This window comes from Oncorhynchus masou, chromosome 8 (genome assembly GCF_036934945.1).
Source record: "Oncorhynchus masou masou isolate Uvic2021 chromosome 8, UVic_Omas_1.1, whole genome shotgun sequence".
NCBI classification, from domain to species: domain Eukaryota; kingdom Metazoa; phylum Chordata; class Actinopteri; order Salmoniformes; family Salmonidae; genus Oncorhynchus; species Oncorhynchus masou.
In genome coordinates, this window is record NC_088219.1 from 37,133,259 (window position 1) to 37,157,299 (window position 24,041).

Genomic DNA, 24,041 nt, shown 5'->3' on the forward strand with positions numbered 1-24,041 from the left:
GAAGGCATGAGTCATCATATTTGTGCATGTTCTTCTTTTATCTAGAAGAGACTGTCAAACGTAGTTAATATTCAGACACGTCTTATTTAGACCATTGTCATTGGATACTCTTAGAGAGGGACACACACAGGCCTAGACTAGGGGGAAATAAAGAGTTTAGCGGGACTGGACACAGCATGCTTTGTTCTATAGCTAGATGACTCCTGATATCTAATTGTTGTCTTCATTTGTTGTTGTCAAGTACCAATGGTGTAAAGTAAGAGGATTTTGGGGTATCTGTATATTACTATTTATATGTTAGAAAATGTTTACTTTTACTTCACTACATTCCTAAAGAAAATAATGTACTTTTTACGCCATAGATTTTGACCCTTGCCTGTTCTGGACTCTGTATCCGCCTGCCTGACCATTCTGCCTGCCCTGACCTCAAGCCTGCCTGCCACTCTGTACCTCCAGGACTCTGATCTGGTTAGATCAGATTGTACATGTCCACGACCAATCTCTTGCCTATTCCCTTTTGGATTTAACATCTTAAACTTCAACCATCTGCCTCCCGTGTCAGCATTTGGGTCTCGTCTAGTGTCATGATAAAAATGATGAACACTTTTACTTTTAATGCTTATGTATATTTTAGCAGTTGCATTTACCTTTGATACCTAAGAATATTTCAAATCAAATACTTTTAGAATTTTACTCAAGTAGTATTTTACTGGGGGATTTTTGCTTTTACTTGAGTCATTTTCTATATGGTATCTTTACTATTACTCAAGTTTGACAATTGTATACATTTTCCACCTCTTTCTAGTAACTATCTTTTTGCTAACTAGGACCATCTACTTGAAGTGCTGCCTGTCTTCGCAGTAGCCTACTTGGTGTGTGAACTGCTGACTGCTCATAACTTGCAGCTGATTGTTGACACATCAACCAGGATTAAAGGGCAGTGCAATTAGACTGTTGTGGTTTTGCTAATACTGTCTGTGTCAACGGCGGTCTCATCAAAACTAAGACCGTTTCTGAAACAAAGATGGTTCTGCTGAGCTATTTGTGGAAGGAACGAGGAAGGCTTCATACCACTCACTCCTTTACCTAGTTATTTTCAGCTGATCTCATTTTGCTCATTTCTAGCTTTGGCAACTACTCCTCTCTACCTTCTATTCATCTGTCTCCGCTGCTAGAGGCACTTTCTATCACTCTAAATGTCATGCTCTTGCCTCCACCATAGGAAACTATTTTCCATCTGTGTAGACCTTCTCCCATTACACACTTCCCTCATCAACTCATCCCTGGCCACTGGCTACATCCCCTCTGACTTAAACAGGCCGAAATTGCTCCCCACCTTCAAAAACCAAAACTTCTGATGTCCAAAACGACAGACCGGTAATTCCTTTCATCTTTTCTTCCAAAACACTTGAGCGTGCTGTCTCCGACCAACTCTCTTGCTATCTCTCTCAGAACATTTTTCTTGTCCCTAGCCAGTCAGGCTTCAAGACAGGTCGCTCAGCTGAGCATGCTCTTCTCTGTGTCATGGAGCCTCTCCGTACTGCCAAAGCTGACACTCTCTCCTCTGTTCTCATCCTCCTAGATCAGGGATGGGCAACCGGCAGGCCACGGCCCCCCTTTTGAAGGCCCTCGGGTGCATGAAAGTAAAAAGTCAGTTGGGGTCTCGACCTTCTGTTGCAAGTTACAGCAGTAGAATACACAAGGTGCAATTTCAAAATGTGGTTGTGCATCAGCAGTTTTCTCTGGTTATGTCAGTCATTGATAGTCACTCAATTAGCCCATCAGCTAAATGGTTTTAGATTGGTAAATTAGTCTAGCTGCCAACTATCTAAACTTAGTAATCATGGTCGAATTACCGGCTGGGGGGTCCCCATTGATTTTGTTAGTTAGTCTCAATCAGATATCATATTAATTTAAAACGGCAAACATTTCTCTTCACCTTATGGTCAAATGTGTAGAATTGCATAGAATTCGCTGTAAAACAGATGCATTGCAATGACTTCAGGTTTTTGTTGTGGTCCTCACCGCCATCAAAGTTGCACATCCCTGTCCTAGATCTTTCCACTGCCTGCGACACCATGAATCTTCAGATCCTCCACGCCACCCACTCAGGGCTGGGCGTCTCATGCTCTGCACACTCTTGGATTGCATCCTGCCTGGTAGGCCACTCCTACCAGGTGACATGGAGACAGTGGTGTAAAGTATTTTAAGTTAAAAATAAATACTTTAAAGTACTACTTCAGTCGTTTTTGCGGTATCTGTACTTTACTATTTATATTTTTTACATACATTTTCCCTGACACCCAAAAGTACTCGTTACATTTTGAATGTTTAACAGAACAGGAAAATGATCCAATTCACACACTTATCAGGAGAACATCCCTGGTCGTCCCTACTGCCTCTGATCTGGAGGACTCACTAAACAGAGAACATCCCTGGTCATCCCTACTGCCTCTGATCTGGAGGACTCACTAAACAGAGAACATCCCTGGTCATCCTCTGCCTCTGATCTGGAGGACTCACTAAACAGAGAACATCCCTGGTCGTCCCTACTGCCTCTGATCTGGCGGACTCACTAAACAGAGAACATCCCTGGTCATCCCTACTGCTTCTGATCTGGAGGACTCACTAAACAGAGAACATCCCTGGTCATCCCTACTGCCTCTGATCTGGAGGACTCACTAAACAGAGAACATCCCTGGTCATCCCTACTGCCTCTGATCTGGAGGACTCACTAAACAGAGAACATCCCTGGTCATCCCTACTGCCTCTGATCTGGAGGACTCACTAAACAGAGAACATCCCTGGTCGTCCCTACTGCCTCTGATCTGGCAGACTCACTAAACAGAGAACATCCCTGGTCGTCCCTACTGCCTCTGATCTGGAGGACTCACTAAACAGAGAACATCCCTGGTCGTCCCTACTGCCTCTGATCTGGCAGACTCACTAAACAGAGAACATCCCTGGTCATCCCCTACCTCTGATCTGGAGGACTCACTAAACAGAGAACATCCCTGGTCATCCCTACTGCCTCTGATCTGGAGGACTCACTAAACAGAGAACATCCCTGGTCATCCCCTACCTCTGATCTGGAGGACTCACTAAACAGAGAACATCCCTGGTCGTCCCTACTGCCTCTGATCTGGAGGACTCACTAAACAGAGAACATCCCTGGTCATCCCTACTGCCTCTGATCTGGAGGACTCACTAAACAGAGAACATCCCTGGTCGTCCCTACTGCCTCTGATCTGGAGGACTCACTAAACAGAGAACATCCCTGGTCATCCCTACTGCCTCTGATCTGGAGGACTCACTAAACAGAGAACATCCCTGATCATCCCTACTGCCTCTGATCTGGAGGACTCACTAAACAGAGAACATCCCTGGTCATCCCTACTGCCTCTGATCTGGAGGACTCACTAAACAGAGAACATCCCTGGTCATCCCTACTGTCTCTGATCTGGAGGACTCACTAAACAGAGAACATCCCTGATCATCCCTACTGCCTCTGATCTGGAGGACTCACTAAACAGAGAACACCCCTGGTCATCCCTACTGCCTCTGATCTGGCGGACTCACTAAACAGAGAACATCCCTGGTCATCCCTACTGCCTCTGATCTGGCGGACTCACTAAACAGAGAACATCCCTGGTCATTCCTACTGTCTCTGATCTGGAGGACTCACTAAACAGAGAACATCCCTGGTCATCCCTACTGCCTCTGATCTGGAGGACTCACTAAACAGAGAACATCCCTGGTCATTCCTACTGTCTCTGATCTGGAGGACTCACTAAACAGAGAACATCCCTGGTCATCCCTACTGCCTCTGATCTGGAGGACTCACTAAACAGAGAACATCCCTGGTCATCCCTACTGCCTCTGATCTGGCGGACTCATTAAACAGAGAACATCCCTGGTCATCCCTACTGCCTCTGATCTGGAGGACTCACTAAACAGAGAACATCCCTGGTCATCCCTACTGCCTCTGATCTGGAGGACTCACTAAACAGAGAACATCCCTGGTCATCCCTACTACCTCTGATCTGGAGGACTCACTAAACAGAGAACATCCCTGGTCATCCCTACTGTCTCTGATCTGGAGGACTCACTAAACAGAGAACATCCCTGGTCATCCCTACTACCTCTGATCTGGAGGACTCACTAAACAGAGAACATCCCTGGTCATCCCTACTGTCTCTGATCTGGAGGACTCACTAAACAGAGAACATCCCTGGTCATCCCTACTGCCTCTGATCTGGAGGACTCACTAAACAGAGAACATCCCTGGTCATCCCTACTGCCTCTGATCTGGAGGACTCATTAAACAGAGAACATCCCTGATCATCCCTACTGCCTCTGATCTGGAGGACTCACTAAACAGAGAACATCCCTGATCATCCCTACTGCCTCTGATCTGGAGGACTCACTAAACAGAGAACATCCCTGATCATCCCTACTGCCTCTGATCTGGAGGACTCACTAAACAGAGAACATCCCTGGTCATCCCTACTGCCTCTGATCTGGAGGACTCACTAAACAGAGAACATCCCTGATCATCCCTACTGCCTCTGATCTGGCGGACTCACTAAACAGAGAACATCCCTGATCATCCCTACTGCCTCTGATCTGGCGGACTCACTAAACAGAGAACATCCCTGGTCATCCCTACTACCTCTGATCTGGCAGACTCACTAAACAGAGAACATCCCTGGTCGTCCCTACTGCCTCTGATCTGGAGGACTCACTAAACAGAGAACATCCCTGGTCGTCCCTACTGCCTCTGATCTGGAGGACTCACTAAACAGAGAACATCCCTGGTCATCCCTACTGTCTCTGATCTGGAGGACTCACTAAACAGAGAACATCCCTGATCATCCCTACTGTCTCTGATCTGGAGGACTCACTAAACAGAGAACATCCCTGGTCATCCCTACTGCCTCTGATCTGGAGGACTCATTAAACAGAGAACATCCCTGATCATCCCTACTGTCTCTGATCTGGAGGACTCACTAAACAGAGAACATCCCTGGTCATCCCTACTGCCTCTGATCTGGAGGACTCACTAAACAGAGAACATCCCTGGTCATCCCTACTGTATCTGATCTGGAGGACTCACTAAACAGAGAACATCCCTGATCATCCCTACTGTCTCTGATCTGGAGGACTCACTAAACAGAGAACATCCCTGGTCATCCCTACTGCCTCTGATCTGGAGGACTCATTAAACAGAGAACATCCCTGATCATCCCTACTGTCTCTGATCTGGAGGACTCACTAAACAGAGAACATCCCTGGTCATCCCTACTGCCTCTGATCTGGAGGACTCACTAAACAGAGAACATCCCTGGTCATCCCTACTGTCTCTGATCTGGAGGACTCACTAAACAGAGAACATCCCTGATCATCCCTACTGTCTCTGATCTGGAGGACTCACTAAACAGAGAACATCCCTGGTCATCCCTACTGCCTCTGATCTGGAGGACTCATTAAACAGAGAACATCCCTGATCATCCCTACTGTCTCTGATCTGGAGGACTCACTAAACAGAGAACATCCCTGGTCATCCCTACTACCTCTGATCTGGCGGACTCATTAAACACAAATGCTTCGTTTGTCAATTATGTCTGAGTATTGCAGTGTGCCCCTGACTATCCATAAAAAAACAAGAAAAAGAAAGTTGTGTCGTCTGGTTTGCCTAATATAAGGATTTTGAAATCCTTTTCCACACCACTGCGTAGAGAGGATCTGTGTCTTTCCTTACTGGTGTCCCACAGGGCTCTGCCACCTCTGGTCTCCTGGCCCTCCCACCCCTATGAGAGGGCAGCTCCCGCTCAGCGCAATCCAAGCTCTTCTCTGTCCTGGCACTCTAATGGTGGAGCCAGCTTCCTCCTGAAGCTAGGACAGCAGAGTCCCAGCCCATCTTTGAAGACAGTTGAAATCTTACCTCTTTAAAGTGTATAGTAAACAATCCCACCCCCCAAAAAGCATTTAGTGAACCAATACACCATTCAAACCAACCAAGACGTTTTCTCGACAACTTTTCTTTATATATAAAAGGTATTGCCAGCAACAATGCTTTTATAGCGCATTCGGAAAGTAATGTCAAAGTGAAAACAGGTTTTTAGAAATTTTTGCAAATTTATAATAAAACACAACATAAAAAACATATTTCCATAAGTATTCAGACCCTTTGCTATGAGACTCGAAATTGAGCTCAGGTGCATCCTGTTTCCATTGATCATCCTTGATGTCTCTACAACTTGATTGGAGTCCACCTGTAATAAATTCAATTGATTGGACATTATTTGGAAAGGCACACACCTGTCTATATAAGGTCCCACAGTTGACAGTGCATGTCAGAGAAAAACCAAACGAAGCCATGAGATAGGATTGTGTTGAGGCACAGATCTGCGGAAGGATACCAAAAAATGTCTGCAGAATTGAAGCTCCCCAAGAACACAGTGGTCTACAACATTCTTAAATGGAAGAAGCTTGGAACCACCAAGACTCTTCCTGGAGCTGGCTGCCTTGCCAAACTGAGCAATCGGTGGAGAAGGGCCTTGGTCAGGGAGGTGACCAAGAACCCAATGGTCACTCTGACAGAGCTTCAGAGTTCCTCTTTGGAGATGGGAGAACCTTCCAGAAGGACAACCATCTCGGAAGCATTCTACCAATCAGGCCTTTATGGTAGAGTGGCCAGATTGAAACCACTCCTCAGTAAAAGGTACATGGTAGCCCGCTTGGACTTTGCCAAAAGGCACCTAAAGGACTCTCAGACCATGAGAAACAAGATGGTCTGATCGATCTAAGATTGAACACTTTGGCCTGAATGCCAAGCATTACGTCTAGATGAAGCCAGGCACCACTCATTACCTGGCCAATACCATCCCTATGGTGAAGCATGGTGGTGGCAGCATCATGCTGTGGGGATGTTTATCAGTGGCAGGGACTGGGAGACTAGTCAGGATCGTAGGGAAAGATGAACGAAGCAAAGTACAGAAAGATGCTTGATAAGAACCTGCTCCAAAGCTCTCAGGACCTCAGACTGGGGTGAAGGTTCATCTTCCTACAGGACAACGACCATAAGCAGACAGCCAGACAACACAGGAGTTGCTTCGGGACAAGTCTGAATGTCCTTGAGTGGCCCAGCCAGAGACCGGACTTGAAACCGATCAAACATCCCTGGAGAGCCATATAAATAGCTGTATATCAATGCTCCCCATCCAACCTGACAGAGCTTGAGAGCATCTGCAGAGAAGAACAGGTGTGTCAAGCTTGTAGCGTCATTCCCAAGAAGACTCAAGGCTATAATCTCTGGCAAAGGTGCATCTCAAGAATGATCCATGGAAAGACAATGCACCCAAGCTCAATTTTGAGTCTCATAGTAGAGGGTCTCAATACTTAAATGTGATATTGGAGTTATTTATTTTAATACTTTTGCAAAACATTTGTCATCATGGGGTACTGTGTGTAGATTGATGAGGAAGAAACAATTTACCCATTAGAATAAGTCTGTAACATAACAAAATGTGAAAGAAGTGAAGGGATCTGAATACTTCCCGAATGCACTGTACTTTTATTTTCACCAAATGGCTAGTCATGATTGTGGCAACGCTCTTGATGGTTGCTTGCAAATTTGGGTGCAAATTTGCTTACATTCCAGTTAGTGGGCATTCATTCTTTGCCAAGATAATCCACCTGACAGGTTTGGCATTTCAAGAAGCTGGTTGAACATTGTCATTACACAGGTGAATCTTGTGTTGGGGATAATAAAAGGCCACTCTAAAATGTGCAGTTTTATCACGAAACACAATGCCACAGATGTCTCAAGTTTTGAGGGAGCGGCAATTGCCATGCCGACCGCAGGAATGTCCACCAGAGCTGTTGCCAGAAAATGTCATTCCTGTCAGTAAAAGGAGCAGGTAGGTCCATATTTATCAAGTGTAAAAGGACAGAACGTCCCTCACCTCTCCTCTCAGATCAATCCCCTCCTGTGGGACACATTCCCTTGGTATCATGTCAACCTGTCAGCTAGCCACTCTCTCCCCTAAATACATTTGGGTACACTACAAACCCTAACCAGAGGTCTACACCTTTATAGGCCAGGTTTGGTTGCCCTATTCCTGGGGATGCTGGTTCAAGCCCAGCTGAACCCCAGCTGTGTTATACAAACGCTACATTGAGGCAGATGTAAGTAGAGTTCCTGTCTACCATGAGTAATTGGGAATCAGTGTGTGTGTGTCAGTGCTCAACAGGCCTCTACTCACTCTTTGAGGTGTCTGTATGGACACGATGCCTCACGTCTCTATGGGGGCCACATCATTTTGGGGGTGGGTGGGGGGAATCATTGCTAATATTATATATAAGTTCCAGTGAAGCACCTTTCACTGTGCAATCTGAGTTTACACATTGTTCAGAATAAGTGCTGCCTGTGCTGACAAAAAAGCCACTTTGGGAGGAATGAAACAAGCAAATTGTAGCGCTTCCTTTGTTCACAATTGTTCGCAATTTACTTTGATAATGAGTTTCTGATTCTCCGAGATGAATTGCATACTGAGAGAGAAATACACAGAGAGAGAGAGAGGGGCGGAGGGAAACAGGGTGGGAGAGAGAGAGGGAGAGAGCGAGCGAGACACAAAGATCCCAGCTAACAACAAATGTTCCCACATCTTTCGAGAATGTTCCATTTAAGAGTGTCATTCGGTCATTACTTAATGTCTTCATGGGAATGTTCCAGTGATGTTCAAGGACGGTTTCCAAGAGACCATTCCGTTAATGTCAAACAGTACTTACCCAGAAAGTGGTTACCATGTTCTCAGAATAATCAATATTAAGGTTCTGGACACGATTCATTGGAACTCTGCAAGACCATTCCTGTAACCAATGACGTGCAAAACATAGGGCCTTCTGTTTTGTCTAGTTCCCAGCTTGCTCCGGGGCAGTTTAAGACGTTTATAGGATGTCCCCTGATGGTCCCAAAGAAACGTTTTCCACCATAAAATGTGTTTCTTTACATACCACCCCTTGTTACTTTTGCCGAGGCCATCAAGGCCCTGATTGTTAAACAGATCGTCTATTTACAGATTTTTGTCTGTGGCAACAGAGACAACCACACACAGTGCTCTTAACATACAATGCTTTCAACTAACATATTTGACACCCCTGGTTACATAGTGCATGTTCATTTGCACAGTAAATATTATTCAACATGTCCTCAACTGGGATTTGAACGCAAAACCTCTTGGGTCACGGCATTCCGATCTCCCTGCTGTGCCGCCATGTCTGTTTCTGTTACCCGTTAATCTAAATATTCTCTCATTATTGATTTGATTTACTTGTTTCAGCCATGCAGCCCGCTGTCCCTCTTTTGAAGACCCTCAAATCAATAAATTAAGTCAGGGGTGCACACATGTGGGTACACAGACCCATGAGCAACTGTGGCCCCTCATGATGAGTTCAGATATTTTTGTGGCCCCCACCCCCCATCAAAGTTACCCATTCCTGATGTATGTCAAATTGTGTCAGATATGTAAGTTGAAAAAGCTTTGTGTTGAAACACTGTTTGTGTATGTGGGGTGTCCCTAACCTTGCCCACAGACAAAGAAATGTATGGGCTTGACAACATTTATTCGGGACCATGTCTTTAGGAACATCCCCGGAACAGGTCGGGAACTTGATTTGAAGTTTGAGATTCTGTTGTGGACGATAGACACCCATTTCTGGAAATGGATTATTTCAGACTGAGTCAGAGTGAGAGTCAGGCAGAGGAACATTTTAAAGTCTGTAGAGATTCTCAGAACGAGAGAGAGAAATATAAAGATAGAGTAAAAGAGAGCAAGTTACACTAGTCATATCTTATATTTTGAGAACATGGCGACCATATTCTGTGCATTTTTGGTGGGGTAAATACAGACAAATATTTTGATAAACATCACCTTGTCCTAGAGAGATTTACACAGTTATCAAAATGTCATGTCAGGGCAAGCCTACAAGAAACACAGCCCTTATTTGAAGTGTTTCTAAAATCCCCCATGGGAAAAATGAATGGTGGAAAACAATTGGAACCATTTCCTTGTTTGACAACTAGATGTTATGGGTATTATGACTCGTACTGTGGTACTCTATAAGGGATCATAGCCTTCACCTGGATTCATGGAAAGAGCAGGTGTTCCTAATTTCTTGTACACTCATTGTGTGCATTGTATGTAGGCTTCCGTGGTGGAACGTTTATTTTGATTGGCGATTTTATGCATTTATCAAAATCACAACAGGCAGGCTGATTTCAGATGTGTCATGTAAACAAGATTATTAGGGAAATCGTTCTTCTTGCACAGCATGTTAGTAATGTTTAAATTGAACTATTATATTAATCTGACCATTCACAATAATCATATTATTGTGTGCATACTCAGTGCCGGCTGTGTTCCTATTGGTCAGTCACCGGGATCAGCTTGTAACACCAGCCACACTACATGATAAAGGCCCAAAAATTCTGACACGACCAGAACTTCGTCTGAGCCTACGACCACACGTGGTGGTACTTAATCGGCGGACCTAAACCCTGTTACACTGAACGAGCCAAGATGTCCGACAATCGTTTACAACCAAGAATTTGCCCACGACATGGACATCTTGTCTTGGGCAGCAACATCCAGGCATAACATGGCTAAAATTGTACAGTCTGCAAAGGCTTTAACAGAGACAAGCCACAGCAATAGTCAGACTTTAAGAGATCATTTCAACAGATTATAATGGTTTTATCTGTTGACTGACTCACACAGAGGATGATTTATCTCATCAGAGGCCAGATGGCGTGAGGGTGTGTGTGTGTGTGTGTGTGTGTGTGTGTGTGTGTGTGTGTGTGTGTGTGTGTGTGTGTGTGTGTGTGTGTGTGTGTGTGTGTCCGCTCTGTGACATCAGCCAATACTTTGGATGAAGGTGGGAGACGAACAGCACACACACACACACAGGGCCATGTCAGCGATGGGTGATGTCATATCAGGGTACAGAAATAACACACATTCTCAATCATCTCCAAGTCCTATTCATATATGAAACAAACTGGCCATTAGTGCTGAGCAGTTAACCGACATTTTGGTTATTTTTCACTTTTTAACTGACATCTGTCGAATTATTTGAATTCCATTTTGTTTGTGTTTTTTTCCGTGAGCTCAATGTGCACTTTTGACAGTTTCTCTAGAGATGAATCAGATCAAGCCCGAACCGTGCAATGTAGTAGGGAGTTGTAGTTTCTAACAGTGCAATATTCAACATAGTTTAGCGCAGAAAAGAGTAATTAACTACAATGACCATAATCCATTGCCCGCCTACTTGTCCGGTCTATGTTTCTTTTATGCCTGCTACATAAAAGAGACAGAAAAATGCGTGATCAAGAGGGATAGAGAGCAGTTGCTTCACGAGGTATCTCTACCTGAAAATACATGGTCAAAATGATTGATAATTGGTATTCATTAGGCAGTCATAAAGGTATGGCTTATTTACTTTGAAGAGCTCCTAAAATAGTGCATAGGCAGAAGCTCTATAGAGATGAGATGATGACTTGGAATGAAATAATAAAGTCTTTAAATAAAAAAAATATATATTATTAAAAGAACAAATTATGTTTAATAAGTGATAAGCAGTAATGAGCAGTCACTACCATCAAATAATTTGCATTCATAGTTTTTTATTCTGTGTTGTTACAGCATTCAACCCACATAATGAATAGCGCATTTAATGTTTTCAAAAATTATCGTGTGTGCATGCGTGCCTTTGTGCGTGTGTGAGTGTGTGACGAGCGCAATTGCTCGCTTGCTCATCGCAGCTCAGAGCCCTCAGAAACACCTGCAGCTGTGAGTGTGAAATCAAGCAGACAGGACTTCTGCAGCCAACCATCATCTCAACACACACACACATCCTGATCTCTGCTCATCAACACAACATCCACAACAACCGTTTTCTCTCAGTGACATTAAAAAGACTTCAGAAATGATTTGTGTTTTTTTATTAGCTGCATCTTCATCGATCTGAAGGACAATCTCTATTGTCTCTTCTCTCATCTGTCTTCCTCCCCTCTCTCCTTTCCCCCTCTCTCTCTCTCCTTCTCCCTATTTCTCTCTCTTAGTAATGCTCTCTCAGTACCAGCGCTCCACACAGGCTGGTTGATGGGTATCTGAGCCCCAGTTGGAGACCTCTGGGATGGGAAATCATCTTAGCTCCTTCAAAATCATCTTAGCTCCTTCCCCTGGGAGTGACATAGCCTGGAGCTCAACGTTCTAATATTACACAGCCAGAGGAGAGGAGAGATCATGGGGGATAAGTAGGGGTGAGGGGGGAGCAGGCGCATGAAATGTGATTTGATGTGAACCCAATCTTCTCCTGCCAGAAAAGCTTATCACACCCTGTTATCATCTCTTCTCTCCATTTGAATAATAGTTTCTCTCTCCATCCTTCATCATGAATGTTCTTCCATTGTTCCCGTGAAATGTGTCTAGAATGTTAATATTGAATATTCTGAGAACACGGTAGCCACGTTCTGGGTAAGTTCTGTTCTGACATTAAGGGAATGGTCTCTTGGAAACTGTCCTTGCACGCCCTTGGAACGTTCCTTTGAAAACGTTAGGTAACGACCTAACGAGACTAAACATTTCCAACGTTCTCTCAAGTTGTGGGAACGTTGGTTGTTAGCTGGGAAGTTTTTGATGGGGTTTTACTCTTAAACGTTCCAATGTTTAAAACATACAGTTGTCCGCTGAGAGAGTGAGTGTCGCTGGGTGTCGTCTCTAATGAAATGGAATGAGAGAGAACACAAAACATTGACAGTTCTCCAAACACATTTTTGAATATTTCCTATTCAAAGAAGTTATGATTACTTGGCACACTGCATATTTGCATTTAGAAGAGTTAAGTGTCACCAAATGTATGGTAATGTTCTGTGCAAGTTTGGTGGAATATTCTCCAAACCATCAAAAAACTGATTTGATGTGAACCCAATCTTCTACTGCCAGAGACGCTTATCACACCTTGCAATCCCTCCATCTGAAAAATGTTCTCTCCCCCTCTCTCTAACGCCATGAAACATGTCTGTCCTACCCATTACTTGAACTTCAGGTCGTTCACATGTATGTGCATGCGTACATACACTGCCTAGTCACACCTGATGAGATTGACAAAGCATGATCAGGGGTGTCAACTGTAAGCGTATGTGTGGGACAGATGTTATTACAATGTAAAGGTGAGGGGTCAGATGAATGAGATTTGGTTCCATAGGGAAATCATTGAATTAGATAAATGCACCAGTAGATGTGTGTGAGTTATCAGACATGAAGCTAAGACCCAGATGCAGACCACGTCGGATAACCAATAATCCCAAAGGGGCAGGCAAATAGACAGGTCAAGGCAGGCAGGGGTCGATAGACCAGAGAAGAGGGGGAAAGGTACAGGACGGCAGGCAGGCTCAGGGTCCGGTCAGGCAGAGGTTGGTTATCCAGAGGAAGGGCAAAGGTACAGGACGGAAGGCAGGCTCAGGGGCAGACAGAGTGGTCAGGCAGGCGGGCTCAGAGACAGGACAGGCAAGGGTCAAAACCAGGAAGGTGAGAAAAGAGAGACTGGGAGAAAAGCAGGAGCTGAGACAAAATGCTGGTTGGCTTGAACAAACAAGACGAACTGGCACAGACAGACGGAAAACACAGGTATAAATACACAGGGGTTAATGGGGAAGATGGGCGACACCTGGAGGGGGTGGAGACAATCACAAAGCAAGGTGAAACAGATCAGGGTGTGACATCAGTAGGCTGTAGGCATATGTAGGCATATGTGTGCCAGTGGAGGCTCCACAGAGGAGGAAGGGGATGACCATTCTACTCAGTGAATTTAATCTTGTCACGGATATCATCCTCTTCATCTGAAGAGTAGTAGCAAGGATCGGACCAGTACGCAGCGTGGTAAGTGTCCATGTTTTAATAGCATAAAACTGAACACGACAGAAATACAAAATAACAAAGTGAATGGAAACGAAACAGTCCCGTGTGGCATAAACACTGACACAGGAAACAATCACCCACAAAATACCCAAAGCATATGGCTGCCTAAATATGGTTCCCAATCAGAGACAACGATAAACAGCTGCCTCTAATTGAGAACCAATCTAGGCAACCATAGACATACAAAAACCCCTAGACTGGTGCCAACCCCATAAACATACAAAACCCCTAGACGGGACAAAAACATATAATCACCCATGTCACACCCTGGCCTAACCAAAAATATAGAGAAAACAAAGAATACTCAGGTCATGGCGTGAAATAGTGAACATTAACTAAATTATCCTTTTTAGATAAAACTATGCTAAATATATTCACGTGTCACCAAATAATTGATTAAAACAAATGTTTTTCAATGAAGGTCTATAGTAGCCTCAGAAGCAGTCTGTAGGGTAGCACCATGGTGTAGCCGGAAGACAGCTAGCTTTTGTCCTCCTCTGGGTACATTGACTTCAATACAAAACCTAGAAGGCTCATTGTTCTCACCCCCTTCAAAAGACTTACACATTAATTATGACAACTTCCGGAGGACGTCCTCCAACCTATCAGAGTTCTAGCAGCTATCCACCCAATCAAAGGATTAGAGAATGAGTCTAGTACTGAAAGCATAAGCTACAGCTAGCTAGCACTGCAGTGCATAAAATGTGGTGAGTAGTTGACTCAAAGAGAGAGAAAGACAATAGCTGAACAGTTTTGAACAAATTCATTTATTCCAAAATTGAGAGAGAGCTATTTGGTTGTATATATATTTTTTTACTTTCACTTTCCAAATGCAGCTAGCTAGTTTAGCCTACTCAAACAACCGGCTCAGACAGAGAGGGATGCTATGTTACCTATCCTTATCTATCTAGCTGATTATGGTTAACCAACACTGGAACTATTCCAAGTCAAGGTAAGCTTTTGGTTTTATTAATTTATCACCCCAGAGGCCCGTCGGTTAACTGCTAAACTGCTTTCTGACTGTACACTGTACTGCATGATTATAGCGGGTTTACTAACGCGTTAGTTCTAGTAGGTATGTTGACTATGATGTGAACACGATGTATGCTGCGTGTCGTGGTTAGCCATCATGATATGAAGGTTTGGCTTGGAAAGGTTTTTTCACCTTGTCAAGGACAGCTGAAGTGTTGCGCACTGAAGTCCACAAGCAAAGGAAAAAGGTGAGAGCAGGAGAGCGCGCAGATAGTTGCGAGCAGGAATTATACAGTACCAGTCAAAAGTTTGGACACACCTCCTCATTCCAGGGTCTTTCTTTCTTTTTTATATTTTCTACATTGTAGAATAATAGTGAAGACATAAAAACTATGAAAAAACACATAAGGAATCATGTAGTAACAAAAAAGTGTTAAACAAATCAAAGTATATTTTATATTTGAGATTCTTCAAAGTAGCCACCCTTTGCTATGTTGACAGCTTAGCACATTCTTGGCATTCTCTCAACCAGCTTCATGAGGTAATCACCTAAAATGCATTTCAATTAACAGGTGTGCCTTGTTAAAAGTTAACGTCCCTTCTTCCTTCTTAATGCGTTTGAGCCATTCAGTGGTGTTGTGAAAAGGTAGGGGTGGTAGACAGAAGACAGCCATATTTGGTAAAATAAACAAGTCTATATTATGGCAAGAACAACTCAAATAAGAAAAAAAATGACAGTCCATCATTATTTTAATAAGACATGAAGGTCAGTCAATACGAAATAATGCAAGAAGTTTGAAAGTTTCTCCAAATGCAGTCGCAAAAACTATCCAGCGCTATGATGAAACTGACTCTCATGAGGACCGCCACAGGAAAGGAATACCCAGAGTTACCTCTGCTGCAGAGGACAAGTTCATTAGAGTTACCAGCCTATGAAATTGCAGCCAAGAAACATGAGCAATGGACATTAAACCGGTGGAAATCTGTCCTTTGGTCTGATGAGTCCAAATTTGAGATTTTTGGTTCCAACCGCCATGTCTTTGTGAGACGCAGAGTAGGTGAACGGATGATCTCTGCATGTGTGGATCAGCTAGATGCAGGCAAGAGTGTGCAAGAGTGTGCAAGGTGGTATTGAATGTGTCACTGTCTGTTACCTTTATTACAAAAAAATTATCTCGACCTGTGCACTTAAGTTGTAAACTTTCATTCATATGATAGGTTGTAGCAACCCCATGATGGGTACAGGGAACATTTGAGTATCATGTAGTAGCCTAAACCTCTCAATGTTACATTGAACTGGGTGAATGGAATAGGAATGACCGTCATCCAATATGCTGTAATAGAAGTAAGGCCATGCTCATAACAACAACAAGAAACGTTACCAACCGCCACTGCTGTGTGCATGTGGGTGAGTGAAATGAAGCGTGAAAATAATAAAAATAACTTGGTTTGATTTTCACATTGAGGTTCTGTGCTGGTCGATAGCCACCCACTTCTGGAAATGGATTATTATAGAGTGAGTCAGTGTGAGATTCAGGCAGATATCGAATTATACAGAGGAACATTATAAAGTCTGCAAGAGATTCTCAGAGAGAGAGAGAGAAACAGAGAGAGAAAAAACACTAGCCATCCAGGTCCATTTTACACTCCTAACAGAATAGAGATGGGGATGCTGGTGAGATTAAGGTGAAGGGAAAAGTTGCCACCTCTCCCCTCCATTCTACTGGCCAATATACAGTCACATGATAATAATAATGGATGACCTCCAATTGCGGATTTTCCATCAACGGGACTCTCAAAACGGCAATTTTCTCTGATTTGCCCCCCATAGCTTTCCAACTCAATGGATTCTCTATTCGCCGTGCGGACAGGACAGTGGAGTTACGGAAATCGAGAGGAGGGGTTTGCCTCTTCATCAACAACAACTGGTGTGCTGAATCAAGCGCAGTGGGAGTGTTGACCCATTGATCACCTGTCTTGGAATACCGGATGGTCAAATGCAGACCCTTCTACCTCCCGAGGGACTTTTCAGCTGTTATCGTGAGTGCTGCATATATTCCACCCCAGGACAAGAACAATAACACGCTGGCAAGAGCTGTACGAGGCTATAAACAAGCTAAACAAAATGTAGATCCGGAGGTTGCTTTTCTGGTTGCCTGCGATTTTAATTCCACGTCACAAAGACAAGTGATGCCCAACTTCTATCAACACGTCTCCTTCGCCAATAAGCACAATACATTCCTAGACCAGCGTTATTCTGCCCACAAGCAAGCAAGGCCCTCCTTCATCTGCAATTTGGCCAATCAGATCAGGACTGCTTACTCTGCGTAGTAAGTACCCGTGATTCACTCCATGGAGAAATTGTCACCAGAATCAGAGAGTATACTACAGGACTGCTTGGCTAGCACTGATTAGAATATGTTTCGATACCCCACCGATAACATTGACGAGCTAACCACCTCAATCGCCGGCTTCATTAGGAAATGCATAGGTGACGTTGTCCCCACAGTTAATGTTTGCTGCTTCTCCAATCAAAAGCCCTGGATTAACACAGAGGTTGGTGCTAAACTAAAGGATAGGTTTGCCACAGGCCTATCACAGACAACCCTGAGGCTACGGCTGAAGACAGGAACAGTACAAGAAGTCCCGCTACGACCTCCGCAGAGTCATCAAACGAGAAAAATAACAATATGGGAATAAGGTGGAATCATATTACACAGGCTCCGCCACGCACCGCATGTTGCAGAGGCCACGATCCATCACCGATAACAAAGGATGACCCAGCCATGATCCGCCCAACGCTGCCTCACTACCAGAAGAACTCAATACAATTTATGCACGTTTTGACAATAACAGCATCGTGCAGAGTGTGAGGGCCGTCACCAACCCAGAGGACTGGGTGATCGAACGCGAGTAAGGCCTTTAATCAGATCAACACTCGCAAAACCGCGGGGCCCGACAGTATTCGAGGGCTCATTCTCAGAGCATGCGCAAAACAGCTGGCAGGCATATTCAGGGTCATTTTCAACCTCTCCTTGTCCCATGTTTTAAGATGACCACCATCATTCCTGTTCCCAATAACGCTAAGGTTTTATGCCACAATAACTATCGCCCTGTAGCACTCACATCTGTAATCATGAAGTGCTTTGAGAGGCTGGTTATGGCACACATTAACTCCATCATCCCAGACACCCGAGACTAGTGATTCCCAACCAGGGATACTAGGACTAGGTACTTGGCCTATCCACAGGGGGTAATTGAGAAAACTCATGAGACTATAGGCTTTATGGTACAATGCACATGAGGGGATACTTCAAGGGAACTTCGGGCAGAGCAAAGTTCAGTTGTAGGTACATTAACTAAAAAAGGTTGGGAATCACTGCCCTAGACCCACTCCAATTTACATACCGTCCCAACAGATCCATAGACGACGCAACCTCAATTGCACTTCACAAGGCCTTCACGGAACCTAGATAAGAAGAATTCTTATGCGAGAATGTTGTTCATTGACTAAAGCTCAGAGTTTAACACCATTTTCCCCTCCAAGTTCATCACCAAGCTTAGGACCCTGGGACTTAACACCTCCCTCTGCAACTGGATCCTGGACTTCCAGACGGGCCGACCCCAGGTGGTGAGGATAGACAATATCACCTCTGCCATGCTGACCCTCAACAGGTGGGCCCCACAGGGGTGTGTGATTGGTCCCCTCCTGTACTCCCTTTTTATCCATGACTGCATGGCCATGCACGACTCCAAACCCATCAACAAGTTTGCTGGCGACACGACAGTGTTCACCGGCAACGATGCGACAGCGTACAGGGAGGAAGGAGGTCAGTGACCTGGCAATGTGGTGACGGAAAAACAATCTCTGCCTCAACGTCAGTAAGACCAAGGAGCTGATCGTAGACTACAAGAAGGGGGGGGGCAAACACGCCCCATCCACATCGACGGGACTGTAGTGGAGGAAATCGAAAGCTTCAAGTTTCTCTGTGTCCAAATCAATAAGGACTTAAAACAGTCGACACACGCACAGTTGTGAAAATGGAGCAACAATGCCTCTTCCCCCTCAGGAGGTTGAAAAGGTTTGGCATGGGCCCTCAAATCCTCAACAACGTATACAGCTGGTACCGTAGAGAGCATCTTGACTGGCTGCATCACTACTTGGCATGGCAATAGCACCGCTCTCAAAAACGTGGCGCTACAGAGGGTGGTGCAGACAGCCAAGTCCATCACTTGGCCAAGCTCCCTGCCATCGGGGACTTCTATATCAGGCGGTGTGAAAGGAAGGCCCAGAACATCGTTAAAGACTCCAGCCACCCAATCCATAGAATGTTCTCTCTGCTTCCACACGGAAAGCGGTAATGGTGACACCAACAGGCTCCTTTACAGCTTCGATCTCTAAGCCATAAGACTGATAAATAGATAACTAAGTAGTCAACAAAATGTCTACACAGACCATTTGATATGATATCCATGTTCATAAAAAAAAACATCCTCTAAACATTACCAACCACCACTGCTGTGTGCATGTGGGTGAGTGAAATGAAGCCGGGAAAAAGAAACATTAAACTGAACACACTTCAAACATTATTTTGTATTGCTTCTTTGGTTTGATTTTCACATTGAGGTTCTGTGCTGGTCGATAGCCACCCGTTTCTGGAAATGTACTTTTACAGAGTGAGTCAGAGTGAGATTTAGGCAGATTTCGAATCATACAGAGGAACATTATAAAGTCTGCAAGAGATTCTCAGAGAGAGAGAGAGAGAGAGAGACACAATCATCATATACGCTGCTGCTACTCTGTTTATCATATATCCTGATGCCTAGTCACCTTACTCCTATACATATACTGTTGAAGTCAGAAGTGTACATACACCTTAGACAAATACATTTAAACTCCAGTTTTTCACAATTCATGACATTTAATCCTAGTTAAAATCCCCTGTTTTAGGTCAGTTTAGGCCACTTTATTTTAAGAATGTGACATAATAATTAGTAGAGAGAATGATTTATTTCAGCTTTCATGTCTTTCATCACATTCCTAGTGGGTCAAAAGTTTACGTACACTCAATGAGTATTTGGTAGCATTGCCTTTAAAATGTTTAACTTGAGTCAAATGTTTTGGGTAGCCTTCCACAAGCTTCCCACAAAAAGTTGGGTGAATTTTGGCCCATTCCTCCTGACAGAGCTGGTGTAACTGAGTCAGGTGTGTAGGCCTCTTGCTCGCACACACTTTTTCAGTTCTGCCCACAAATTGCCTATGGGATTGAGGTCAGGGCTTTGTAATGGCCACTCCAATACCTTGACTTTGTTGTCCTTAAGCCATTTTGCCACAACTTTGGAAGTATGCTTGGGGTAATTGTTCATTTGGAAAACCCATTTGCAACCAAGCTTTAACTTCCTGACTGATGTCTTGAGATGTTGCTTCAATATATCCACATAATTTTCCTGCTTCATGATGCCATCTATTTTGTGAAGTGCACCAGTCCCTCCTGCAGCAAAGCACCCACACAACATGATGCTGCTACCCCGTGCTTCACAGTTGGGATGCTGTTCTTTGGCTTGCAAGCCTCCCCCTTTTTCCTCCAAACGGTTTTGGCCAAACATTTCTATTTTTGTTTCATCAGACCAGAGGACATTTCTCCAAAAAGTACGATCTTTGTCCCCATGTGCAGTTGCAAACCGTAGTTTGGCTTTTTTTAATGGCAGTTTGGAGCAGTGGCTTCTTCCTTGCTGAGCGGCCTTTCAGGTTATGTCGATATAGGACTCGTTTTACTGTGGATATAGATACTTTTGTACCTGTTTCCTCCAGCATCTTCACAAGGTCCTTTGCTGTTGTTCTGGGATTGATTTGACCTTTTCACACCAAAATATGTTAATCTCTAGGAGACAGAACGTATCTCCTTCCTGAGCGGTATGATGGCTGCGTGGTCCCATGGTGTTTATACATGCGTACTATTGTTTATACAGATGAACGTGGTACATTCAGGCGTTTGGAAATTGCTCCCAAGGACGAACCAGACTTGTGGAGGTCTACCATATTTTCTCTGAGGTCTTGGCTGATTTCTTTTGATTTCCCATGATGTCAAGCAAAGAGGCACTGACTTTGAAGGTAGGCCTTGAAATACATCCACAGGTACACCTCCAATTGACTCAAATGATGTCAATTAGCCTATCAGAAGCTTCTAAAGCCATGACATAATTTTCTGGAATTTTCCAAGCTGTTTAAAGGCACAGTCAACTTAGTGTATGTACACTTCTGACCCACTGGAATTGTGATACAGTGAATTATAAGTGAAATAATCTGTCTGTAAACAATTGTTGGAAAAATTACTTGTGTCATGCACAAAGTAAATGTCCTAACCGACTTGTCAAAACTATAGTTTGTTCACAAGACATTTGTGGAGTGGTTGAAAAACGAGTTTTAATGACTCCAACCAAAGTGTATGTAAACTTCCGACTTCAACTGTAGTATCTACCACTATCACTGCAGTATCCCTGCACACTGTAAATTTGGTACTGGAATTGACTGATTCTGTATATAGTATGCTTACTTACTTTCTCGTGTTCATATTTCTATTTCTCGTGTGTTTTTGTTCTACCTTTTGTTATGTTTAGTATTACATTGTTATTGATTACTGCATTGTTGCGTTTAGAGTTGACAAGAAAGGCATTTCACTGTGCTTGTGCATGTGACATTAAAACTTGAAACTTGAATAGAGAACATCTAAGATGTACAGTATCTAAGATGTACAGTATCTAAGATGTACAGTATCTAAGATATGCTATATTTGATGATTCTTTATCCAAGCTCAAAGCAGTTCATAATGGTATCTATGATGAAAACTTTTCACACATTCAAATGTGAAACATACAGCGCATTCAGAAAGTAATCAAAGCTCTTCCCTTTTTACACATTTTGTTACGTTTCAGCCTTATTCTAAAATGTATGAAATTAATTGCTTTCCTCATCAATCTACACGCAATAGCCCATGATGACAAAGCAAAAACAGGTGTTTAGACATTTTTGCTCATTTATTAAAAATGAAAAACAGAATGAACTTTTTTTATATAGGTATTCAGACCCTTTGCTATGAGACTTGAAATTGAGCTTAGGTGATTCCTGTTTCCATTGTCCATCCTTGAGATGTTTCTGCGACTTGATTGGAGTCCACCTGCGGTAAATTCAATTGATTGGACATGATTTGGAAAGGCACACACATGTCTATATAAGGTCTCACAGTTGACAGTGCATGTCAGAGCAAAAACCAAACCATGTGGTTTGAAGGAATTGTCCTTAGAGCTCCGAGAAAGAATTGTGTCAAGGCACACATCTCAGAAAGGGTACCAATAGAATTCTGCAGCATTGAAGGTCCCATCAGGTCTTTATCAGGCGTTTATGGTAGAATGACCAGACCAAAACCACTCCTCAGTAAAAAACACATGACAGCCAGCTTGGAGTTTGCCAAATGGCACGTAAAGGACTCTCAGACCATTAGAAACAATATTCTCTGGTCTGATTAAACCAATATTCAACTGTTTGGCCTGAATGCCAAGAGTCAATTCTGGAGGAAACCTGTCACCATGCCTACGGTGAAGCATGGTGGTGGCAGCATCATGCTGTGGGGATGTTTTTAAGTGGCAGGTACTGGGGGACTAGTCAGGCTCGAGGGAAAGATGAACGAAGCAAAGTACAGAGAGATCCTTGATGAAATCCTGCTCCAGAGCGCTCAGTACCACAGACTAGGGGCGAAGTTTCCCTTTCCAACAGGACAACAATCCTAAGCACTCAGCCAAGACAATGCAGGAGTGGCTTCGGGACAAGTCTCTGAATGTCCTTGAGTGGCCCAGCCAGAGCCCAGACTTGAACCCAATCTAATATCTTTGGAGAGACCTGAAAATAGCTGTGCAGCAACACTCCCCATCTAACCTGACAGAGTTTGAGAGGATCTGCAAAGAAGAATGGGAGAAACTCCCCAAATACAGGCATGCCAAGCTTGTTGCGTCATACCCAAGAAGACTTGAGGCTGTAGTTGCTTCCAAAAGTTCCTCAACAATGTACTGAGGAAAGGGTGTGAAGACTTATGTAAATGTCATATTTCTGTATTTATTTGTAATACATTTGTGAAAATTACAGGGTATCGTTTGAAGATTGATAAGTAACTATTTTTCTTAAATCAATTTAGAATAAGGCTTTAATAACGTAACAAAATGTGGAAAAATTCAAGAGGTCTGAATACTTTCCGAATGCACTGTATGTCAACTCACACTATTCAATTTGACAGAAGCCTGCTTACCTGAAATGGGTGTACCAGCAAATCTCTACAGCATAGCAGTGCTATATATATATATATATATATATATATATATATATATATATACACACACACACACATGTGATATGGGTATATACAGTGAGTGCACAAAACATTAAGAACACCTTCCAAATATTGAGTTGCAGTTGCACACCCCCCTTCTGAACTCACCCCTGACCATACTGATCCACATGGAAGAATCCCAGAGCTCTGCATAGTGCACGCTTTCATCTCCCAGTCAGTTTGATTTGGGAGGATTCACCAACCATGGCAGAAAGTGCATAGAGGAGAGAGACGGAAACCAAGATTCAGGATTTTTTTTTTACTGGCTTCAAGGAAGCTGTAAAACTTCCCAATCCCTCCTGGACCGACTGAAGCCCGAGGAAACAGACAGTCACAGCTCACAGCAGGGGAGGGCCAGCTAGGATGGGGAAATAGGGTACAGAGTTTGGGTGTAGAGTTAAGACGTAGAGTAAGAGAGCTGCAGCGTCAGGGTGAAGACAGAGGGTGGCAGAGTTAGGTGGAGAGTTAAGACGTAGAGTAAGAGAGCTGCAGCGTCAGGGTGAAGACAGAGGGTGCAGAGTTAGGTGGAGAGTTAAGACGTAGAGTAAGAGCTGCAGCGTCAGGGTGAAGACAGAGGGTGAAGTTAGGTGGAGAGTTAAGAGGGTGAGAGCAGAGTTAGGTGGAGAGTTAAGACGTAGAGTAAGAGAGCTGCAGCGTCAGGGTGAAGACAGAGGGTGCAGAGTTAGGTGGAGAGTTAAGACGTAGAGTA